The sequence below is a fragment of the Carassius gibelio genome, chromosome A23 (assembly GCF_023724105.1).
Source record: "Carassius gibelio isolate Cgi1373 ecotype wild population from Czech Republic chromosome A23, carGib1.2-hapl.c, whole genome shotgun sequence".
NCBI lineage: Eukaryota > Metazoa > Chordata > Actinopteri > Cypriniformes > Cyprinidae > Carassius > Carassius gibelio.
The window spans coordinates 386327-409905 of NC_068393.1; the positions used below are offsets into that span (position 1 = coordinate 386327).

A 23579-nucleotide genomic window follows, 5' to 3' on the forward strand; every position below is an offset into this window, starting at 1 on the left:
CTTATGTCACCGGAATCCTTGGCTCGAGCCGAACGAGACGCAGGTCTCAGATTGGCCCGTCGCTCTGACGAAATTTTCGGGTATTTTGGATTTTGTCGAAAACCTTCTTTTGCAACCTGGCGCCAGGTATTTGGCCCAGTCCCACCCAAATCAGCACAGAAAGCTTCTCTGGAGTCTGACTGTCAATAATCATCCAAAAAAATAGGAAATTTCCATTCACCTTGGCGAGGGGACCTCAAAGCGTGCTAAGGTGGCGTGTCCGAGGTGGCTCGAATGGCTATAACTCCAGGAAGGAGTGAGATCCCTTCACCCAAATCGGCACACCTGTGCAGGGGCTCAGTCCGAGGCCAGGTGAAAAGGGACGCGGCGACAGGCCACTAGGTGGCGCCGTAAGCTGAAAAATAGGGAAAATGTAATGTAAATGGACAATCAAACAAAGATGAAAACACCTGCAACACTGCGGGATGGTAGTACCCTCCCCTGTCTGCAACGTCACCGGGCCTTGTCCCGATCGGCCTGACGGTGGAACTGCAGCGACGGAAAGTACGGCATCGCTCGCAACTCCCAAACGGTTGGTCGCAGAGCCACGTGCCTTATGTCACCGGAATCCTTGGCTCGAGCCGAACGAGACGCAGGTCTCAGATTGGCCCGTCGCTCTGACGAAATTTTCGGGTATTTTGGATTTTGTCGAAAACCTTCTTTTGCAACCTGGCGCCAGGTATTTGGCCCAGTCCCACCCAAATCAGCACAGAAAGCTTCTCTGGAGTCTGACTGTCAATAATCATCCAAAAAAATAGGAAATTTCCATTCACCTTGGCGAGGGGACCTCAAAGCGTGCTAAGGTGGCGTGTCCGAGGTGGCTCGAATGGCTATAACTCCAGGAAGGAGTGAGATCCCTTCACCCAAATCGGCACACCTGTGCAGGGGCTCAGTCCGAGGCCAGGTGAAAAAGGGCGCGGCGACAGGCCACTAGGTGTCGCTGTAAGCGACAACAAAATTAATACGAATCGAAAAAAAGGACAACCAAACAACATGGAGACAGTTACAGCTAGGCTGCAGTCAGTCCAATCTACTTTCAAAGTAAGGTCTGCGCTATGTTCGAACTAAACTACCCACCAGGGTCCGATTTTTCAAGAGCGCAAGTGACTTTGTTTCACAGGCGCACAACACATATCTCGCATGTGACAGAACTCCCCATTCTGAAAGGAAAATAAATAAAAAACTGTAAAAACCTCTTCTGCTTTGTTTCACCAACAATTTCAGGGGAGAGCGCGAACGCAGTCCCCCACTACCATAAATTATGCAGTCGAGATTCCCGCATTTGGGGAATTCGCAGGGGTCAGCATGGCCGGAGTGCAATGGACAAGCCTCGCCCTGGGTGAACCGCCTTCTTGATCATGGTGTCTCCCCTGCCAGGTAAGTATGAAGGCCCAGGCGGTCAGCCAGAGGTCTGATTTGCATCTCTACCATCCTCACCAACGGTTAGCCCTCCGCCCCCCCTCCGGGAAAGGAAGGACGGGTGCCTTCCGTTACTGGCCTGGAAACTGCCAAGCTCATGGGCCGGTGCTTCCCAACGCCAGTTTTAGATGACTCTCTTTAAACAAACACACCTGATTCGATGCGTCACCTCGTCTGTGAAAGACTTCAAGACCTCAGGTGGGTGCATCGTTAGTGGAAGAGTCCAAGACCCCAGGTGGACACATCAGGAAAAAAGTTTGCAATAAACCACAGCATCTGCAATGGCAGCTCTCATTCCTTGTTCTGCTATTCGACACAATAAATGGCAATCCCCAAAAAGGGAAAGCACACCGTTCCTGGAGACACTGCAATACCAGGCCGATGCATGGAGTGGACGGAGCAAGCCCCGGCTCCAGCTCCGTGATCTAAAAATCCATTTAATATGTAGTCCCCGGATGGGGGACGTATCAGATATTAAACTGATAAGAACAGATACTACACTTGATCTTAGCCAAAAGGCCGAGAAGCGATGCTGCTAAGACGCAGCAGGGAGGAAGCCGGACACGGCGATGCCCATCTCGGCTTTGGTAAGTTTTGGGAGACCTAAAAACGCTGGGGGATGGTACCCTGATAGCACACATACATCTAGGAGACGTCTATTTGACATATGAATTTACATCTGCAAGATGTAGTTTTAAGGCTGTTTGCTCATCTGCAATACGTCTATTGGACGTCTCCTTTTAGCAGTGTTTGGAAGGTTACTTTGGAAATGTAATAGGTTACAGATTACAAGTTACCCTGTTTAAAATGTTATAGTAGTATAACTTTTTCAATTACTTTATTAAAGTAATGTAACTAATTACTTTTGAGTACTTTTAGATTACTTTTCTAAATTTGTGAAAATTAAATAATAATAAATAAAAACATATACATCAACTCAAATACAGTTATCTAATAAGCATGTGTCATTCCTGTATAATAAACTCCTGAAACATTGGTGTTTTTTTAAACTGCTGTCTCTTTGTATATGATATGATAGGTAAAATGCATGACGTGACACAGAGCAGTTCTAGAAATGATGTTTATGTGCTCATGTACTCCTATATTGAGGCGGCAGAGGCTGACAACACTGCAAGCTTCAGTAGGCCTATTTGTATTAAATGAAACTGCATGTTTTTGCCATTAATTTACAGGAAGGGCGGACTGGGAAAAACAAAAAATTCTGTTAAAATTCTGGAAATTATTAGGGCGTATGTCTCAGAACAGTCAGTGCAATTTGGGAAAGAAATCAGTGAAATCTGTATGTGGATGTGTGTAAATATTCAAATGTAATTGCCTTTGTAATCGTTAAAAATTTCATAAGTAACTTTAATTTAATTACTAATTTTTTCTTCGTAACTGTAACTAATTACAGTTACATTCATTTTGTAATTAAATTACGTAATGCTGTTACATGTAACTAGTTACTCCCCAACACTGCCTTTTAGATGTCAGATAGATGTCAATTAGATGTCTTTTAGATGTTTATGATTTAGAAGGTATATAAAACTGACATCTGAAAGGCGTATGTCAGACGTTTGTAGATGGCAGATGCTTTCCAGATCAACATTTCTTTAACAGACATCTTGCAGACGTAAGTGTGCTATCTGGGTAGTACCCTCCCCTGTCTACAACGTCACCGGGCCTCGTCCCGATCGGCCTGACGGAAAGTACGGCATGGCTCGTAACTCCCAAACGGTTGGTCGCAGAGCCACGTGCCTTATGTCACCGGAATCCTTGGCTCGAGCCGAACGAGACGCAGGTCTCAGATTGGCCCGTCGCTCTGACGAAATTTTCGGGTATTTTGGATTTTGTCGAAAACCTTCTTTTGCAACCTGGCGCCAGGTATTTGGCCCAGTCCCACCCAAATCAGCACAGAAAGCTTCTCTGGAGTCTGAGTGTCAATAATCATCCAAAAATAGAGGAAATTTCCATTCACCTTGGCGAGGGGACCTCAAAACGTGCTAAGGTGGCGTGTCCGAGGTGGCTCGAATGGCTATAACTCCAGGAAGGAGTGAGATCCCTTCACCCAAATCGGCACACCTGTGCAGGGGCTCAGTCCGAGGCCAGGTGAAAAGGGACGCGGCGACAGGCCACTAGGTGGCGCCGTAAGCTGAAAAATAGGGAAAATGTAATGTAAATGGACAATCAAACAAAGATGAAAACACCTGCAACACTGCGGGATGGTAGTACCCTCCCCTGTCTGCAACGTCACCGGGCCTTGTCCCGATCGGCCTGACGGTGGAACTGCAGCGACGGAAAGTACGGCATCGCTCGCAACTCCCAAACGGTTGGTCGCAGAGCCACGTGCCTTATGTCACCGGAATCCTTGGCTCGAGCCGAACGAGACGCAGGTCTCAGATTGGCCCGTCGCTCTGACGAAATTTTCGGGTATTTTGGATTTTGTCGAAAACCTTCTTTTGCAACCTGGCGCCAGGTATTTGGCCCAGTCCCACCCAAATCAGCACAGAAAGCTTCTCTGGAGTCTGACTGTCAATAATCATCCAAAAAAATAGGAAATTTCCATTCACCTTGGCGAGGGGACCTCAAAGCGTGCTAAGGTGGCGTGTCCGAGGTGGCTCGAATGGCTATAACTCCAGGAAGGAGTGAGATCCCTTCACCCAAATCGGCACACCTGTGCAGGGGCTCAGTCCGAGGCCAGGTGAAAAAGGGCGCGGCGACAGGCCACTAGGTGTCGCTGTAAGCGACAACAAAATTAATACGAATCGAAAAAAAGGACAACCAAACAACATGGAGACAGTTACAGCTAGGCTGCAGTCAGTCCAATCTACTTTCAAAGTAAGGTCTGCGCTATGTTCGAACTAAACTACCCACCAGGGTCCGATTTTTCAAGAGCGCAAGTGACTTTGTTTCACAGGCGCACAACACATATCTCGCATGTGACAGAACTCCCCATTCTGAAAGGAAAATAAATAAAAAACTGTAAAAACCTCTTCTGCTTTGTTTCACCAACAATTTCAGGGGAGAGCGCGAACGCAGTCCCCCACTACCATAAATTATGCAGTCGAGATTCCCGCATTTGGGGAATTCGCAGGGGTCAGCATGGCCGGAGTGCAATGGACAAGCCTCGCCCTGGGTGAACCGCCTTCTTGATCATGGTGTCTCCCCTGCCAGGTAAGTATGAAGGCCCAGGCGGTCAGCCAGAGGTCTGATTTGCATCTCTACCATCCTCACCAACGGTTAGCCCTCCGCCCCCCCTCCGGGAAAGGAAGGACGGGTGCCTTCCGTTACTGGCCTGGAAACTGCCAAGCTCATGGGCCGGTGCTTCCCAACGCCAGTTTTAGATGACTCTCTTTAAACAAACACACCTGATTCGATGCGTCACCTCGTCTGTGAAAGACTTCAAGACCTCAGGTGGGTGCATCGTTAGTGGAAGAGTCCAAGACCCCAGGTGGACACATCAGGAAAAAAGTTTGCAATAAACCACAGCATCTGCAATGGCAGCTCTCATTCCTTGTTCTGCTATTCGACACAATAAATGGCAATCCCCAAAAAGGGAAAGCACACCGTTCCTGGAGACACTGCAATACCAGGCCGATGCATGGAGTGGACGGAGCAAGCCCCGGCTCCAGCTCCGTGATCTAAAAATCCATTTAATATGTAGTCCCCGGATGGGGGACGTATCAGATATTAAACTGATAAGAACAGATACTACACTTGATCTTAGCCAAAAGGCCGAGAAGCGATGCTGCTAAGACGCAGCAGGGAGGAAGCCGGACACGGCGATGCCCATCTCGGCTTTGGTAAGTTTTGGGAGACCTAAAAACGCTGGGGGATGGTACCCTGATAGCACACATACATCTAGGAGACGTCTATTTGACATATGAATTTACATCTGCAAGATGTAGTTTTAAGGCTGTTTGCTCATCTGCAATACGTCTATTGGACGTCTCCTTTTAGCAGTGTTTGGAAGGTTACTTTGGAAATGTAATAGGTTACAGATTACAAGTTACCCTGTTTAAAATGTTATAGTAGTATAACTTTTTCAATTACTTTATTAAAGTAATGTAACTAATTACTTTTGAGTACTTTTAGATTACTTTTCTAAATTTGTGAAAATTAAATAATAATAAATAAAAACATATACATCAACTCAAATACAGTTATCTAATAAGCATGTGTCATTCCTGTATAATAAACTCCTGAAACATTGGTGTTTTTTTAAACTGCTGTCTCTTTGTATATGATATGATAGGTAAAATGCATGACGTGACACAGAGCAGTTCTAGAAATGATGTTTATGTGCTCATGTACTCCTATATTGAGGCGGCAGAGGCTGACAACACTGCAAGCTTCAGTAGGCCTATTTGTATTAAATGAAACTGCATGTTTTTGCCATTAATTTACAGGAAGGGCGGACTGGGAAAAACAAAAAATTCTGTTAAAATTCTGGAAATTATTAGGGCGTATGTCTCAGAACAGTCAGTGCAATTTGGGAAAGAAATCAGTGAAATCTGTATGTGGATGTGTGTAAATATTCAAATGTAATTGCCTTTGTAATCGTTAAAAATTTCATAAGTAACTTTAATTTAATTACTAATTTTTTCTTCGTAACTGTAACTAATTACAGTTACATTCATTTTGTAATTAAATTACGTAATGCTGTTACATGTAACTAGTTACTCCCCAACACTGCCTTTTAGATGTCAGATAGATGTCAATTAGATGTCTTTTAGATGTTTATGATTTAGAAGGTATATAAAACTGACATCTGAAAGGCGTATGTCAGACGTTTGTAGATGGCAGATGCTTTCCAGATCAACATTTCTTTAACAGACATCTTGCAGACGTAAGTGTGCTATCTGGGTAGTACCCTCCCCTGTCTACAACGTCACCGGGCCTCGTCCCGATCGGCCTGACGGAAAGTACGGCATGGCTCGTAACTCCCAAACGGTTGGTCGCAGAGCCACGTGCCTTATGTCACCGGAATCCTTGGCTCGAGCCGAACGAGACGCAGGTCTCAGATTGGCCCGTCGCTCTGACGAAATTTTCGGGTATTTTGGATTTTGTCGAAAACCTTCTTTTGCAACCTGGCGCCAGGTATTTGGCCCAGTCCCACCCAAATCAGCACAGAAAGCTTCTCTGGAGTCTGAGTGTCAATAATCATCCAAAAATAGAGGAAATTTCCATTCACCTTGGCGAGGGGACCTCAAAACGTGCTAAGGTGGCGTGTCCGAGGTGGCTCGAATGGCTATAACTCCAGGAAGGAGTGAGATCCCTTCACCCAAATCGGCACACCTGTGCAGGGGCTCAGTCCGAGGCCAGGTGAAAAGGGACGCGGCGACAGGCCACTAGGTGGCGCCGTAAGCTGAAAAATAGGGAAAATGTAATGTAAATGGACAATCAAACAAAGATGAAAACACCTGCAACACTGCGGGATGGTAGTACCCTCCCCTGTCTGCAACGTCACCGGGCCTTGTCCCGATCGGCCTGACGGTGGAACTGCAGCGACGGAAAGTACGGCATCGCTCGTAACTCCCAAACGGTTGGTCGCAGAGCCACGTGCCTTATGTCACCGGAATCCTTGGCTCGAGCCGAACGAGACGCAGGTCTCAGATTGGCCCGTCGCTCTGACGAAATTTTCGGGTATTTTGGATTTTGTCGAAAACCTTCTTTTGCAACCTGGCGCCAGGTATTTGGCCCAGTCCCACCCAAATCAGCACAGAAAGCTTCTCTGGAGTCTGACTGTCAATAATCATCCAAAAAAATAGGAAATTTCCATTCACCTTGGCGAGGGGACCTCAAAGCGTGCTAAGGTGGCGTGTCCGAGGTGGCTCGAATGGCTATAACTCCAGGAAGGAGTGAGATCCCTTCACCCAAATCGGCACACCTGTGCAGGGGCTCAGTCCGAGGCCAGGTGAAAAAGGGCGCGGCGACAGGCCACTAGGTGTCGCTGTAAGCGACAACAAAATTAATACGAATCGAAAAAAAGGACAACCAAACAACATGGAGACAGTTACAGCTAGGCTGCAGTCAGTCCAATCTACTTTCAAAGTAAGGTCTGCGCTATGTTCGAACTAAACTACCCACCAGGGTCCGATTTTTCAAGAGCGCAAGTGACTTTGTTTCACAGGCGCACAACACATATCTCGCATGTGACAGAACTCCCCATTCTGAAAGGAAAATAAATAAAAAACTGTAAAAACCTCTTCTGCTTTGTTTCACCAACAATTTCAGGGGAGAGCGCGAACGCAGTCCCCCACTACCATAAATTATGCAGTCGAGATTCCCGCATTTGGGGAATTCGCAGGGGTCAGCATGGCCGGAGTGCAATGGACAAGCCTCGCCCTGGGTGAACCGCCTTCTTGATCATGGTGTCTCCCCTGCCAGGTAAGTATGAAGGCCCAGGCGGTCAGCCAGAGGTCTGATTTGCATCTCTACCATCCTCACCAACGGTTAGCCCTCCGCCCCCCCTCCGGGAAAGGAAGGACGGGTGCCTTCCGTTACTGGCCTGGAAACTGCCAAGCTCATGGGCCGGTGCTTCCCAACGCCAGTTTTAGATGACTCTCTTTAAACAAACACACCTGATTCGATGCGTCACCTCGTCTGTGAAAGACTTCAAGACCTCAGGTGGGTGCATCGTTAGTGGAAGAGTCCAAGACCCCAGGTGGACACATCAGGAAAAAAGTTTGCAATAAACCACAGCATCTGCAATGGCAGCTCTCATTCCTTGTTCTGCTATTCGACACAATAAATGGCAATCCCCAAAAAGGGAAAGCACACCGTTCCTGGAGACACTGCAATACCAGGCCGATGCATGGAGTGGACGGAGCAAGCCCCGGCTCCAGCTCCGTGATCTAAAAATCCATTTAATATGTAGTCCCCGGATGGGGGACGTATCAGATATTAAACTGATAAGAACAGATACTACACTTGATCTTAGCCAAAAGGCCGAGAAGCGATGCTGCTAAGACGCAGCAGGGAGGAAGCCGGACACGGCGATGCCCATCTCGGCTTTGGTAAGTTTTGGGAGACCTAAAAACGCTGGGGGATGGTACCCTGATAGCACACATACATCTAGGAGACGTCTATTTGACATATGAATTTACATCTGCAAGATGTAGTTTTAAGGCTGTTTGCTCATCTGCAATACGTCTATTGGACGTCTCCTTTTAGCAGTGTTTGGAAGGTTACTTTGGAAATGTAATAGGTTACAGATTACAAGTTACCCTGTTTAAAATGTTATAGTAGTATAACTTTTTCAATTACTTTATTAAAGTAATGTAACTAATTACTTTTGAGTACTTTTAGATTACTTTTCTAAATTTGTGAAAATGAAATAATAATAAATAAAAACATATACATCAACTCAAATACAGTTATCTAATAAGCATGTGTCATTCCTGTATAATAAACTCCTGAAACATTGGTGTTTTTTTAAACTGCTGTCTCTTTGTATATGATATGATAGGTAAAATGCATGACGTGACACAGAGCAGTTCTAGAAATGATGTTTATGTGCTCATGTACTCCTATATTGAGGCGGCAGAGGCTGACAACACTGCAAGCTTCAGTAGGCCTATTTGTATTAAATGAAACTGCATGTTTTTGCCATTAATTTACAGGAAGGGCGGACTGGGAAAAACAAAAAATTCTGTTAAAATTCTGGAAATTATTAGGGCGTATGTCTCAGAACAGTCAGTGCAATTTGGGAAAGAAATCAGTGAAATCTGTATGTGGATGTGTGTAAATATTCAAATGTAATTGCCTTTGTAATCGTTAAAAATTTCATAAGTAACTTTAATTTAATTACTAATTTTTTCTTCGTAACTGTAACTAATTACAGTTACATTCATTTTGTAATTAAATTACGTAATGCTGTTACATGTAACTAGTTACTCCCCAACACTGCCTTTTAGATGTCAGATAGATGTCAATTAGATGTCTTTTAGATGTTTATGATTTAGAAGGTATATAAAACTGACATCTGAAAGGCGTATGTCAGACGTTTGTAGATGGCAGATGCTTTCCAGATCAACATTTCTTTAACAGACATCTTGCAGACGTAAGTGTGCTATCTGGGTAGTACCCTCCCCTGTCTACAACGTCACCGGGCCTCGTCCCGATCGGCCTGACGGAAAGTACGGCATGGCTCGTAACTCCCAAACGGTTGGTCGCAGAGCCACGTGCCTTATGTCACCGGAATCCTTGGCTCGAGCCGAACGAGACGCAGGTCTCAGATTGGCCCGTCGCTCTGACGAAATTTTCGGGTATTTTGGATTTTGTCGAAAACCTTCTTTTGCAACCTGGCGCCAGGTATTTGGCCCAGTCCCACCCAAATCAGCACAGAAAGCTTCTCTGGAGTCTGAGTGTCAATAATCATCCAAAAATAGAGGAAATTTCCATTCACCTTGGCGAGGGGACCTCAAAACGTGCTAAGGTGGCGTGTCCGAGGTGGCTCGAATGGCTATAACTCAATGATGGCTATACACTTGATCTTAGCCAAAAGGCCGAGAAGCGATGCTGCTAAGACGCAGCAGGGAGGAAGCCGGACACGGCGATGCCCATCTCGGCTTTGGTAAGTTTTGGGAGACCTAAAAACGCTGGGGGATGGTACCCTGATAGCACACATACATCTAGGAGACGTCTATTTGACATATGAATTTACATCTGCAAGATGTAGTTTTAAGGCTGTTTGCTCATCTGCAATACGTCTATTGGACGTCTCCTTTTAGCAGTGTTTGGAAGGTTACTTTGGAAATGTAATAGGTTACAGATTACAAGTTACCCTGTTTAAAATGTTATAGTAGTATAACTTTTTCAATTACTTTATTAAAGTAATGTAACTAATTACTTTTGAGTACTTTTAGATTACTTTTCTAAATTTGTGAAAATGAAATAATAATAAATAAAAACATATACATCAACTCAAATACAGTTATCTAATAAGCATGTGTCATTCCTGTATAATAAACTCCTGAAACATTGGTGTTTTTTTAAACTGCTGTCTCTTTGTATATGATATGATAGGTAAAATGCATGACGTGACACAGAGCAGTTCTAGAAATGATGTTTATGTGCTCATGTACTCCTATATTGAGGCGGCAGAGGCTGACAACACTGCAAGCTTCAGTAGGCCTATTTGTATTAAATGAAACTGCATGTTTTTGACATTAATTTACAGGAAGGGCGGACTGGGAAAAACAAAAAATTCTGTTAAAATTCTGGAAATTATTAGGGCGTATGTCTCAGAACAGTCAGTGCAATTTGGGAAAGAAATCAGTGAAATCTGTATGTGGATGTGTGTAAATATTCAAATGTAATTGCCTTTGTAATCGTTAAAAATTTCATAAGTAACTTTAATTTAATTACTAATTTTTTCTTCGTAACTGTAACTAATTACAGTTACATTCATTTTGTAATTAAATTACGTAATGCTGTTACATGTAACTAGTTACTCCCCAACACTGCCTTTTAGATGTCAGATAGATGTCAATTAGATGTCTTTTAGATGTTTATGATTTAGAAGGTATATAAAACTGACATCTGAAAGGCGTATGTCAGACGTTTGTAGATGGCAGATGCTTTCCAGATCAACATTTCTTTAACAGACATCTTGCAGACGTAAGTGTGCTATCTGGGTAGTACCCTCCCCTGTCTACAACGTCACCGGGCCTCGTCCCGATCGGCCTGACGGAAAGTACGGCATGGCTCGTAACTCCCAAACGGTTGGTCGCAGAGCCACGTGCCTTATGTCACCGGAATCCTTGGCTCGAGCCGAACGAGACGCAGGTCTCAGATTGGCCCGTCGCTCTGACGAAATTTTCGGGTATTTTGTCGAAAACCTTCTTTTGCAACCTGGCGCCAGGTATTTGGCCCAGTCCCACCCAAATCAGCACAGAAAGCTTCTCTGGAGTCTGAGTGTCAATAATCATCCAAAAATAGAGGAAATTTCCATTCACCTTGGCGAGGGGACCTCAAAACGTGCTAAGGTGGCGTGTCCGAGGTGGCTCGAATGGCTATAACTCCAGGAAGGAGTGAGATCCCTTCACCCAAATCGGCACACCTGTGCAGGGGCTCAGTCCGAGGCCAGGTGAAAAGGGACGCGGCGACAGGCCACTAGGTGGCGCCGTAAGCTGAAAAATAGGGAAAATGTAATGTAAATGGACAATCAAACAAAGATGAAAACACCTGCAACACTGCGGGATGGTAGTACCCTCCCCTGTCTGCAACGTCACCGGGCCTTGTCCCGATCGGCCTGACGGTGGAACTGCAGCGACGGAAAGTACGGCATGGCTCGTAACTCCCAAACGGTTGGTCGCAGAGCCACGTGCCTTATGTCACCGGAATCCTTGGCTCGAGCCGAACGAGACGCAGGTCTCAGATTGGCCCGTCGCTCTGACGAAATTTTCGGGTATTTTGGATTTTGTCGAAAACCTTCTTTTGCAACCTGGCGCCAGGTATTTGGCCCAGTCCCACCCAAATCAGCACAGAAAGCTTCTCTGGAGTCTGACTGTCAATAATCATCCAAAAAAATAGGAAATTTCCATTCACCTTGGCGAGGGGACCTCAAAGCGTGCTAAGGTGGCGTGTCCGAGGTGGCTCGAATGGCTATAACTCCAGGAAGGAGTGAGATCCCTTCACCCAAATCGGCACACCTGTGCAGGGGCTCAGTCCGAGGCCAGGTGAAAAAGGGCGCGGCGACAGGCCACTAGGTGTCGCTGTAAGCGACAACAAAATTAATACGAATCGAAAAAAAGGACAACCAAACAACATGGAGACAGTTACAGCTAGGCTGCAGTCAGTCCAATCTACTTTCAAAGTAAGGTCTGCGCTATGTTCGAACTAAACTACCCACCAGGGTCCGATTTTTCAAGAGCGCAAGTGACTTTGTTTCACAGGCGCACAACACATATCTCGCATGTGACAGAACTCCCCATTCTGAAAGGAAAATAAATAAAAAACTGTAAAAACCTCTTCTGCTTTGTTTCACCAACAATTTCAGGGGAGAGCGCGAACGCAGTCCCCCACTACCATAAATTATGCAGTCGAGATTCCCGCATTTGGGGAATTCGCAGGGGTCAGCATGGCCGGAGTGCAATGGACAAGCCTCGCCCTGGGTGAACCGCCTTCTTGATCATGGTGTCTCCCCTGCCAGGTAAGTATGAAGGCCCAGGCGGTCAGCCAGAGGTCTGATTTGCATCTCTACCATCCTCACCAACGGTTAGCCCTCCGCCCCCCCTCCGGGAAAGGAAGGACGGGTGCCTTCCGTTACTGGCCTGGAAACTGCCAAGCTCATGGGCCGGTGCTTCCCAACGCCAGTTTTAGATGACTCTCTTTAAACAAACACACCTGATTCGATGCGTCACCTCGTCTGTGAAAGACTTCAAGACCTCAGGTGGGTGCATCGTTAGTGGAAGAGTCCAAGACCCCAGGTGGACACATCAGGAAAAAAGTTTGCAATAAACCACAGCATCTGCAATGGCAGCTCTCATTCCTTGTTCTGCTATTCGACACAATAAATGGCAATCCCCAAAAAGGGAAAGCACACCGTTCCTGGAGACACTGCAATACCAGGCCGATGCATGGAGTGGACGGAACAAGCCCCGGCTCCAGCTCCGTGATCTAAAAATCCATTTAATATGTAGTCCCCGGATGGGGGACGTATCAGATATTAAACTGATAAGAACAGATACTACACTTGATCTTAGCCAAAAGGCCGAGAAGCGATGCTGCTAAGACGCAGCAGGGAGGAAGCCGGACACGGCGATGCCCATCTCGGCTTTGGTAAGTTTTGGGAGACCTAAAAACGCTGGGGGATGGTACCCTGATAGCACACATACATCTAGGAGACGTCTATTTGACATATGAATTTACATCTGCAAGATGTAGTTTTAAGGCTGTTTGCTCATCTGCAATACGTCTATTGGACGTCTCCTTTTAGCAGTGTTTGGAAGGTTACTTTGGAAATGTAATAGGTTACAGATTACAAGTTACCCTGTTTAAAATGTTATAGTAGTATAACTTTTTCAATTACTTTATTAAAGTAATGTAACTAATTACTTTTGAGTACTTTTAGATTACTTTTCTAAATTTGTGAAAATGAAATAATAATAAATAAAAACATATACATCAACTCAAATACAGTTATCTAATAAGCATGTGTCATTCCTGTATAATAAACTCCTGAAACATTGGTGTTTTTTTAAACTGCTGTCTCTTTGTATATGATATGATAGGTAAAATGCATGACGTGACACAGAGCAGTTCTAGAAATGATGTTTATGTGCTCATGTACTCCTATATTGAGGCGGCAGAGGCTGACAACACTGCAAGCTTCAGTAGGCCTATTTGTATTAAATGAAACTGCATGTTTTTGCCATTAATTTACAGGAAGGGCGGACTGGGAAAAACAAAAAATTCTGTTAAAATTCTGGAAATTATTAGGGCGTATGTCTCAGAACAGTCAGTGCAATTTGGGAAAGAAATCAGTGAAATCTGTATGTGGATGTGTGTAAATATTCAAATGTAATTGCCTTTGTAATCGTTAAAAATTTCATAAGTAACTTTAATTTAATTACTAATTTTTTCTTCGTAACTGTAACTAATTACAGTTACATTCATTTTGTAATTAAATTACGTAATGCTGTTACATGTAACTAGTTACTCCCCAACACTGCCTTTTAGATGTCAGATAGATGTCAATTAGATGTCTTTTAGATGTTTATGATTTAGAAGGTATATAAAACTGACATCTGAAAGGCGTATGTCAGACGTTTGTAGATGGCAGATGCTTTCCAGATCAACATTTCTTTAACAGACATCTTGCAGACGTAAGTGTGCTATCTGGGTAGTACCCTCCCCTGTCTACAACGTCACCGGGCCTCGTCCCGATCGGCCTGACGGAAAGTACGGCATGGCTCGTAACTCCCAAACGGTTGGTCGCAGAGCCACGTGCCTTATGTCACCGGAATCCTTGGCTCGAGCCGAACGAGACGCAGGTCTCAGATTGGCCCGTCGCTCTGACGAAATTTTCGGGTATTTTGGATTTTGTCGAAAACCTTCTTTTGCAACCTGGCGCCAGGTATTTGGCCCAGTCCCACCCAAATCAGCACAGAAAGCTTCTCTGGAGTCTGAGTGTCAATAATCATCCAAAAATAGAGGAAATTTCCATTCACCTTGGCGAGGGGACCTCAAAACGTGCTAAGGTGGCCTGTCCGAGGTGGCTCGAATGGCTATAACTCCAGGAAGGAGTGAGATCCCTTCACCCAAATCGGCACACCTGTGCAGGGGCTCAGTCCGAGGCCAGGTGAAAAGGGACGCGGCGACAGGCCACTAGGTGGCGCCGTAAGCTGAAAAATAGGGAAAATGTAATGTAAATGGACAATCAAACAAAGATGAAAACACCTGCAACACTGCGGGATGGTAGTACCCTCCCCTGTCTGCAACGTCACCGGGCCTTGTCCCGATCGGCCTGACGGTGGAACTGCAGCGACGGAAAGTACGGCATGGCTCGTAACTCCCAAACGGTTGGTCGCAGAGCCACGTGCCTTATGTCACCGGAATCCTTGGCTCGAGCCGAACGAGACGCAGGTCTCAGATTGGCCCGTCGCTCTGACGAAATTTTCGGGTATTTTGGATTTTGACGAAAACCTTCTTTTGCAACCTGGCGCCAGGTATTTGGCCCAGTCCCACCCAAATCAGCACAGAAAGCTTCTCTGGAGTCTGACTGTCAATAATCATCCAAAAAAATAGGAAATTTCCATTCACCTTGGCGAGGGGACCTCAAAGCGTGCTAAGGTGGCGTGTCCGAGGTGGCTCGAATGGCTATAACTCCAGGAAGGAGTGAGATCCCTTCACCCAAATCGGCACACCTGTGCAGGGGCTCAGTCCGAGGCCAGGTGAAAAAGGGCGCGGCGACAGGCCACTAGGTGTCGCTGTAAGCGACAACAAAATTAATACGAATCGAAAAAAAGGACAACCAAACAACATGGAGACAGTTACAGCTAGGCTGCAGTCAGTCCAATCTACTTTCAAAGTAAGGTCTGCGCTATGTTCGAACTAAACTACCCACCAGGGTCCGATTTTTCAAGAGCGCAAGTGACTTTGTTTCACAGGCGCACAACACATATCTCGCATGTGACAGAACTCCCCATTCTGAAAGGAAAATAAATAAAAAACTGTAAAAACCTCTTCTGCTTTGTTTCACCAACAATTTCAGGGGAGAGCGCGAACGCAGTCCCCCACTACCATAAATTATGCAGTCGAGATTCCCGCATTTGGGGAATTCGCAGGGGTCAGCATGGCCGGAGTGCAATGGACAAGCCTCGCCCTGGGTGAACCGCCTTCTTGATCATGGTGTCTCCCCTGCCAGGTAAGTATGAAGGCCCAGGCGGTCAGCCAGAGGTCTGATTTGCATCTCTACCATCCTCACCAACGGTTAGCCCTCCGCCCCCCCTCCGGGAAAGGAAGGACGGGTGCCTTCCGTTACTGGCCTGGAAACTGCCAAGCTCATGGGCCGGTGCTTCCCAACGCCAGTTTTAGATGACTCTCTTTAAACAAACACACCTGATTCGATGCGTCACCTCGTCTGTGAAAGACTTCAAGACCTCAGGTGGGTGCATCGTTAGTGGAAGAGTCCAAGACCCCAGGTGGACACATCAGGAAAAAAGTTTGCAATAAACCACAGCATCTGCAATGGCAGCTCTCATTCCTTGTTCTGCTATTCGACACAATAAATGGCAATCCCCAAAAAGGGAAAGCACACCGTTCCTGGAGACACTGCAATACCAGGCCGATGCATGGAGTGGACGGAGCAAGCCCCGGCTCCAGCTCCGTGATCTAAAAATCCATTTAATATGTAGTCCCCGGATGGGGGACGTATCAGATATTAAACTGATAAGAACAGATACTACACTTGATCTTAGCCAAAAGGCCGAGAAGCGATGCTGCTAAGACGCAGCAGGGAGGAAGCCGGACACGGCGATGCCCATCTCGGCTTTGGTAAGTTTTGGGAGACCTAAAAACGCTGGGGGATGGTACCCTGATAGCACACATACATCTAGGAGACGTCTATTTGACATATGAATTTACATCTGCAAGATGTAGTTTTAAGGCTGTTTGCTCATCTGCAATACGTCTATTGGACGTCTCCTTTTAGCAGTGTTTGGAAGGTTACTTTGGAAATGTAATAGGTTACAGATTACAAGTTACCCTGTTTAAAATGTTATAGTAGTATAACTTTTTCAATTACTTTATTAAAGTAATGTAACTAATTACTTTTGAGTACTTTTAGATTACTTTTCTAAATTTGTGAAAATGAAATAATAATAAATAAAAACATATACATCAACTCAAATACAGTTATCTAATAAGCATGTGTCATTCCTGTATAATAAACTCCTGAAACATTGGTGTTTTTTTAAACTGCTGTCTCTTTGTATATGATATGATAGGTAAAATGCATGACGTGACACAGAGCAGTTCTAGAAATGATGTTTATGTGCTCATGTACTCCTATATTGAGGCGGCAGAGGCTGACAACACTGCAAGCTTCAGTAGGCCTATTTGTATTAAATGAAACTGCATGTTTTTGCCATTAATTTACAGGAAGGGCGGACTGGGAAAAACAAAAAATTCTGTTAAAATTCTGGAAATTATTAGGGCGTATGTCTCAGAACAGTCAGTGCAATTTGGGAAAGAAATCAGTGAAATCTGTATGTGGATGTGTGTAAATATTCAAATGTAATTGCCTTTGTAATCGTTAAAAATTTCATAAGTAACTTTAATTTAATTACTAATTTTTTCTTCGTAACTGTAACTAATTACAGTTACATTCATTTTGTAATTAAATTACGTAATGCTGTTACATGTAACTAGTTACTCCCCAACACTGCCTTTTAGATGTCAGATAGATGTCAATTAGATGTCTTTTAGATGTTTATGATTTAGAAGGTATATAAAACTGACATCTGAAAGGCGTATGTCAGACGTTTGTAGATGGCAGATGCTTTCCAGATCAACATTTCTTTAACAGACATCTTGCAGACGTAAGTGTGCTATCTGGGTAGTACCCTCCCCTGTCTACAACGTCACCGGGCCTCGTCCCGATCGGCCTGACGGAAAGTACGGCATGGCTCGTAACTCCCAAACGGTTGGTCGCAGAGCCACGTGCCTTATGTCACCGGAATCCTTGGCTCGAGCCGAACGAGACGCAGGTCTCAGATTGGCCCGTCGCTCTGACGAAATTTTCGGGTATTTTGGATTTTGTCGAAAACCTTCTTTTGCAACCTGGCGCCAGGTATTTGGCCCAGTCCCACCCAAATCAGCACAGAAAGCTTCTCTGGAGTCTGAGTGTCAATAATCATCCAAAAATAGAGGAAATTTCCATTCACCTTGGCGAGGGGACCTCAAAACGTGCTAAGGTGGCGTGTCCGAGGTGGCTCGAATGGCTATAACTCAATGATGGCTATACACTTGATCTTAGCCAAAAGGCCGAGAAGCGATGCTGCTAAGACGCAGCAGGGAGGAAGCCGGACACGGCGATGCCCATCTCGGCTTTGGTAAGTTTTGGGAGACCTAAAAACGCTGGGGGATGGTACCCTGATAGCACACATACATCTAGGAGACGTCTATTTGACATATGAATTTACATCTGCAAGATGTAGTTTTAAGGCTGTTTGCTCATCTGCAATACGTCTATTGGACGTCTCCTTTTAGCAGTGTTTGGAAGGTTACTTTGGAAATGTAATAGGTTACAGATTACAAGTTACCCTGTTTAAAATGTTATAGTAGTATAACTTTTTCAATTACTTTATTAAAGTAATGTAACTAATTACTTTTGAGTACTTTTAGATTACTTTTCTAAATTTGTGAAAATGAAATAATAATAAATAAAAACATATACATCAACTCAAATACAGTTATCTAATAAGCATGTGTCATTCCTGTATAATAAACTCCTGAAACATTGGTGTTTTTTTAAACTGCTGTCTCTTTGTATATGATATGATAGGTAAAATGCATGACGTGACACAGAGCAGTTCTAGAAATGATGTTTATGTGCTCATGTACTCCTATATTGAGGCGGCAGAGGCTGACAACACTGCAAGCTTCAGTAGGCCTATTTGTATTAAATGAAACTGCATGTTTTTGACATTAATTTACAGGAAGGGCGGACTGGGAAAAACAAAAAATTCTGTTAAAATTCTGGAAATTATTAGGGCGTATGTCTCAGAACAGTCAGTGCAATTTGGGAAAGAAATCAGTGAAATCTGTATGTGGATGTGTGTAAATATTCAAATGTAATTGCCTTTGTAATCGTTAAAAATTTCATAAGTAACTTTAATTTAATTACTAATTTTTTCTTCGTAACTGTAACTAATTACAGTTACATTCATTTTGTAATTAAATTACGTAATGCTGTTACATGTAACTAGTTACTCCCCAACACTGCCTTTTAGATGTCAGATAGATGTCAATTAGATGTCTTTTAGATGTTTATGATTTAGAAGGTATATAAAACTGACATCTGAAAGGCGTATGTCAGACGTTTGTAGATGGCAGATGCTTTCCAGATCAACATTTCTTTAACAGACATCTTGCAGACGTAAGTGTGCTATCTGGGTAGTACCCTCCCCTGTCTACAACGTCACCGGGCCTCGTCCCGATCGGCCTGACGGAAAGTACGGCATGGCTCGTAACTCCCAAACGGTTGGTCGCAGAGCCACGTGCCTTATGTCACCGGAATCCTTGGCTCGAGCCGAACGAGACGCAGGTCTCAGATTGGCCCGTCGCTCTGACGAAATTTTCGGGTATTTTGTCGAAAACCTTCTTTTGCAACCTGGCGCCAGGTATTTGGCCCAGTCCCACCCAAATCAGCACAGAAAGCTTCTCTGGAGTCTGAGTGTCAATAATCATCCAAAAATAGAGGAAATTTCCATTCACCTTGGCGAGGGGACCTCAAAACGTGCTAAGGTGGCGTGTCCGAGGTGGCTCGAATGGCTATAACTCCAGGAAGGAGTGAGATCCCTTCACCCAAATCGGCACACCTGTGCAGGGGCTCAGTCCGAGGCCAGGTGAAAAGGGACGCGGCGACAGGCCACTAGGTGGCGCCGTAAGCTGAAAAATAGGGAAAATGTAATGTAAATGGACAATCAAACAAAGATGAAAACACCTGCAACACTGCGGGATGGTAGTACCCTCCCCTGTCTGCAACGTCACCGGGCCTTGTCCCGATCGGCCTGACGGTGGAACTGCAGCGACGGAAAGTACGGCATGGCTCGTAACTCCCAAACGGTTGGTCGCAGAGCCACGTGCCTTATGTCACCGGAATCCTTGGCTCGAGCCGAACGAGACGCAGGTCTCAGATTGGCCCGTCGCTCTGACGAAATTTTCGGGTATTTTGGATTTTGTCGAAAACCTTCTTTTGCAACCTGGCGCCAGGTATTTGGCCCAGTCCCACCCAAATCAGCACAGAAAGCTTCTCTGGAGTCTGACTGTCAATAATCATCCAAAAAAATAGGAAATTTCCATTCACCTTGGCGAGGGGACCTCAAAGCGTGCTAAGGTGGCGTGTCCGAGGTGGCTCGAATGGCTATAACTCCAGGAAGGAGTGAGATCCCTTCACCCAAATCGGCACACCTGTGCAGGGGCTCAGTCCGAGGCCAGGTGAAAAAGGGCGCGGCGACAGGCCACTAGGTGTCGCTGTAAGCGACAACAAAATTAATACGAATCGAAAAAAAGGACAACCAAACAACATGGAGACAGTTACAGCTAGGCTGCAGTCAGTCCAATCTACTTTCAAAGTAAGGTCTGCGCTATGTTCGAACTAAACTACCCACCAGGGTCCGATTTTTCAAGAGCGCAAGTGACTTTGTTTCACAGGCGCACAACACATATCTCGCATGTGACAGAACTCCCCATTCTGAAAGGAAAATAAATAAAAAACTGTAAAAACCTCTTCTGCTTTGTTTCACCAACAATTTCAGGGGAGAGCGCGAACGCAGTCCCCCACTACCATAAATTATGCAGTCGAGATTCCCGCATTTGGGGAATTCGCAGGGGTCAGCATGGCCGGAGTGCAATGGACAAGCCTCGCCCTGGGTGAACCGCCTTCTTGATCATGGTGTCTCCCCTGCCAGGTAAGTATGAAGGCCCAGGCGGTCAGCCAGAGGTCTGATTTGCATCTCTACCATCCTCACCAACGGTTAGCCCTCCGCCCCCCCTCCGGGAAAGGAAGGACGGGTGCCTTCCGTTACTGGCCTGGAAACTGCCAAGCTCATGGGCCGGTGCTTCCCAACGCCAGTTTTAGATGACTCTCTTTAAACAAACACACCTGATTCGATGCGTCACCTCGTCTGTGAAAGACTTCAAGACCTCAGGTGGGTGCATCGTTAGTGGAAGAGTCCAAGACCCCAGGTGGACACATCAGGAAAAAAGTTTGCAATAAACCACAGCATCTGCAATGGCAGCTCTCATTCCTTGTTCTGCTATTCGACACAATAAATGGCAATCCCCAAAAAGGGAAAGCACACCGTTCCTGGAGACACTGCAATACCAGGCCGATGCATGGAGTGGACGGAACAAGCCCCGGCTCCAGCTCCGTGATCTAAAAATCCATTTAATATGTAGTCCCCGGATGGGGGACGTATCAGATATTAAACTGATAAGAACAGATACTACACTTGATCTTAGCCAAAAGGCCGAGAAGCGATGCTGCTAAGACGCAGCAGGGAGGAAGCCGGACACGGCGATGCCCATCTCGGCTTTGGTAAGTTTTGGGAGACCTAAAAACGCTGGGGGATGGTACCCTGATAGCACACATACATCTAGGAGACGTCTATTTGACATATGAATTTACATCTGCAAGATGTAGTTTTAAGGCTGTTTGCTCATCTGCAATACGTCTATTGGACGTCTCCTTTTAGCAGTGTTTGGAAGGTTACTTTGGAAATGTAATAGGTTACAGATTACAAGTTACCCTGTTTAAAATGTTATAGTAGTATAACTTTTTCAATTACTTTATTAAAGTAATGTAACTAATTACTTTTGAGTACTTTTAGATTACTTTTCTAAATTTGTGAAAATGAAATAATAATAAATAAAAACATATACATCAACTCAAATACAGTTATCTAATAAGCATGTGTCATTCCTGTATAATAAACTCCTGAAACATTGGTGTTTTTTTAAACTGCTGTCTCTTTGTATATGATATGATAGGTAAAATGCATGACGTGACACAGAGCAGTTCTAGAAATGATGTTTATGTGCTCATGTACTCCTATATTGAGGCGGCAGAGGCTGACAACACTGCAAGCTTCAGTAGGCCTATTTGTATTAAATGAAACTGCATGTTTTTGCCATTAATTTACAGGAAGGGCGGACTGGGAAAAACAAAAAATTCTGTTAAAATTCTGGAAATTATTAGGGCGTATGTCTCAGAACAGTCAGTGCAATTTGGGAAAGAAATCAGTGAAATCTGTATGTGGATGTGTGTAAATATTCAAATGTAATTGCCTTTGTAATCGTTAAAAATTTCATAAGTAACTTTAATTTAATTACTAATTTTTTCTTCGTAACTGTAACTAATTACAGTTACATTCATTTTGTAATTAAATTACGTAATGCTGTTACATGTAACTAGTTACTCCCCAACACTGCCTTTTAGATGTCAGATAGATGTCAATTAGATGTCTTTTAGATGTTTATGATTTAGAAGGTATATAAAACTGACATCTGAAAGGCGTATGTCAGACGTTTGTAGATGGCAGATGCTTTCCAGATCAACATTTCTTTAACAGACATCTTGCAGACGTAAGTGTGCTATCTGGGTAGTACCCTCCCCTGTCTACAACGTCACCGGGCCTCGTCCCGATCGGCCTGACGGAAAGTACGGCATGGCTCGTAACTCCCAAACGGTTGGTCGCAGAGCCACGTGCCTTATGTCACCGGAATCCTTGGCTCGAGCCGAACGAGACGCAGGTCTCAGATTGGCCCGTCGCTCTGACGAAATTTTCGGGTATTTTGGATTTTGTCGAAAACCTTCTTTTGCAACCTGGCGCCAGGTATTTGGCCCAGTCCCACCCAAATCAGCACAGAAAGCTTCTCTGGAGTCTGAGTGTCAATAATCATCCAAAAATAGAGGAAATTTCCATTCACCTTGGCGAGGGGACCTCAAAACGTGCTAAGGTGGCCTGTCCGAGGTGGCTCGAATGGCTATAACTCCAGGAAGGAGTGAGATCCCTTCACCCAAATCGGCACACCTGTGCAGGGGCTCAGTCCGAGGCCAGGTGAAAAGGGACGCGGCGACAGGCCACTAGGTGGCGCCGTAAGCTGAAAAATAGGGAAAATGTAATGTAAATGGACAATCAAACAAAGATGAAAACACCTGCAACACTGCGGGATGGTAGTACCCTCCCCTGTCTGCAACGTCACCGGGCCTTGTCCCGATCGGCCTGACGGTGGAACTGCAGCGACGGAAAGTACGGCATGGCTCGTAACTCCCAAACGGTTGGTCGCAGAGCCACGTGCCTTATGTCACCGGAATCCTTGGCTCGAGCCGAACGAGACGCAGGTCTCAGATTGGCCCGTCGCTCTGACGAAATTTTCGGGTATTTTGGATTTTGACGAAAACCTTCTTTTGCAACCTGGCGCCAGGTATTTGGCCCAGTCCCACCCAAATCAGCACAGAAAGCTTCTCTGGAGTCTGACTGTCAATAATCATCCAAAAAAATAGGAAATTTCCATTCACCTTGGCGAGGGGACCTCAAAGCGTGCTAAGGTGGCGTGTCCGAGGTGGCTCGAATGGCTATAACTCCAGGAAGGAGTGAGATCCCTTCACCCAAATCGGCACACCTGTGCAGGGGCTCAGTCCGAGGCCAGGTGAAAAAGGGCGCGGCGACAGGCCACTAGGTGTCGCTGTAAGCGACAACAAAATTAATACGAATCGAAAAAAAGGACAACCAAACAACATGGAGACAGTTACAGCTAGGCTGCAGTCAGTCCAATCTACTTTCAAAGTAAGGTCTGCGCTATGTTCGAACTAAACTACCCACCAGGGTCCGATTTTTCAAGAGCGCAAGTGACTTTGTTTCACAGGCGCACAACACATATCTCGC

General features: G+C 45.2%; 2 protein-coding genes and 12 non-coding genes across 21 annotated transcripts in view; all 14 read right to left on the bottom strand.

Annotated features, from left to right (window-relative positions):
- Positions 1-23579, bottom strand: part of LOC127944872 (uncharacterized) — a 352827-nt gene that overhangs the window by 131277 nt on the left and 197971 nt on the right. The gene's annotated exons all lie outside the window — the stretch shown is intronic.
- Positions 1-23579, bottom strand: part of LOC127944298 (uncharacterized) — a 170237-nt gene that overhangs the window by 97282 nt on the left and 49376 nt on the right. The window lies entirely within an intron of this gene.
- Positions 1261-1424, bottom strand: LOC127945214 (U1 spliceosomal RNA). The gene has a single exon (XR_008150561.1). It is a non-coding gene; the product is annotated as a U1 spliceosomal RNA (small nuclear RNA).
- Positions 1799-1989, bottom strand: LOC127945461 (U2 spliceosomal RNA). The gene has a single exon (XR_008150793.1). It is a non-coding gene; the product is annotated as a U2 spliceosomal RNA (small nuclear RNA).
- Positions 4477-4640, bottom strand: LOC127945215 (U1 spliceosomal RNA). Its single transcript, XR_008150562.1, has one exon. It is a non-coding gene; the product is annotated as a U1 spliceosomal RNA (small nuclear RNA).
- Positions 5015-5205, bottom strand: LOC127945463 (U2 spliceosomal RNA). The gene has a single exon (XR_008150794.1). It is a non-coding gene; the product is annotated as a U2 spliceosomal RNA (small nuclear RNA).
- LOC127945216 (U1 spliceosomal RNA) lies at positions 7693-7856 on the bottom strand. Its single transcript, XR_008150563.1, has one exon. It is a non-coding gene; the product is annotated as a U1 spliceosomal RNA (small nuclear RNA).
- On the bottom strand, positions 8231-8421 carry LOC127945464 (U2 spliceosomal RNA). The gene has a single exon (XR_008150795.1). It is a non-coding gene; the product is annotated as a U2 spliceosomal RNA (small nuclear RNA).
- LOC127945217 (U1 spliceosomal RNA) lies at positions 12461-12624 on the bottom strand. Its single transcript, XR_008150564.1, has one exon. It is a non-coding gene; the product is annotated as a U1 spliceosomal RNA (small nuclear RNA).
- LOC127945560 (U2 spliceosomal RNA) lies at positions 12999-13189 on the bottom strand. The gene has a single exon (XR_008150890.1). It is a non-coding gene; the product is annotated as a U2 spliceosomal RNA (small nuclear RNA).
- LOC127945218 (U1 spliceosomal RNA) lies at positions 15677-15840 on the bottom strand. Its single transcript, XR_008150565.1, has one exon. It is a non-coding gene; the product is annotated as a U1 spliceosomal RNA (small nuclear RNA).
- Positions 16215-16405, bottom strand: LOC127945465 (U2 spliceosomal RNA). Its single transcript, XR_008150796.1, has one exon. It is a non-coding gene; the product is annotated as a U2 spliceosomal RNA (small nuclear RNA).
- LOC127945220 (U1 spliceosomal RNA) lies at positions 20445-20608 on the bottom strand. The gene has a single exon (XR_008150567.1). It is a non-coding gene; the product is annotated as a U1 spliceosomal RNA (small nuclear RNA).
- LOC127945561 (U2 spliceosomal RNA) lies at positions 20983-21173 on the bottom strand. Its single transcript, XR_008150891.1, has one exon. It is a non-coding gene; the product is annotated as a U2 spliceosomal RNA (small nuclear RNA).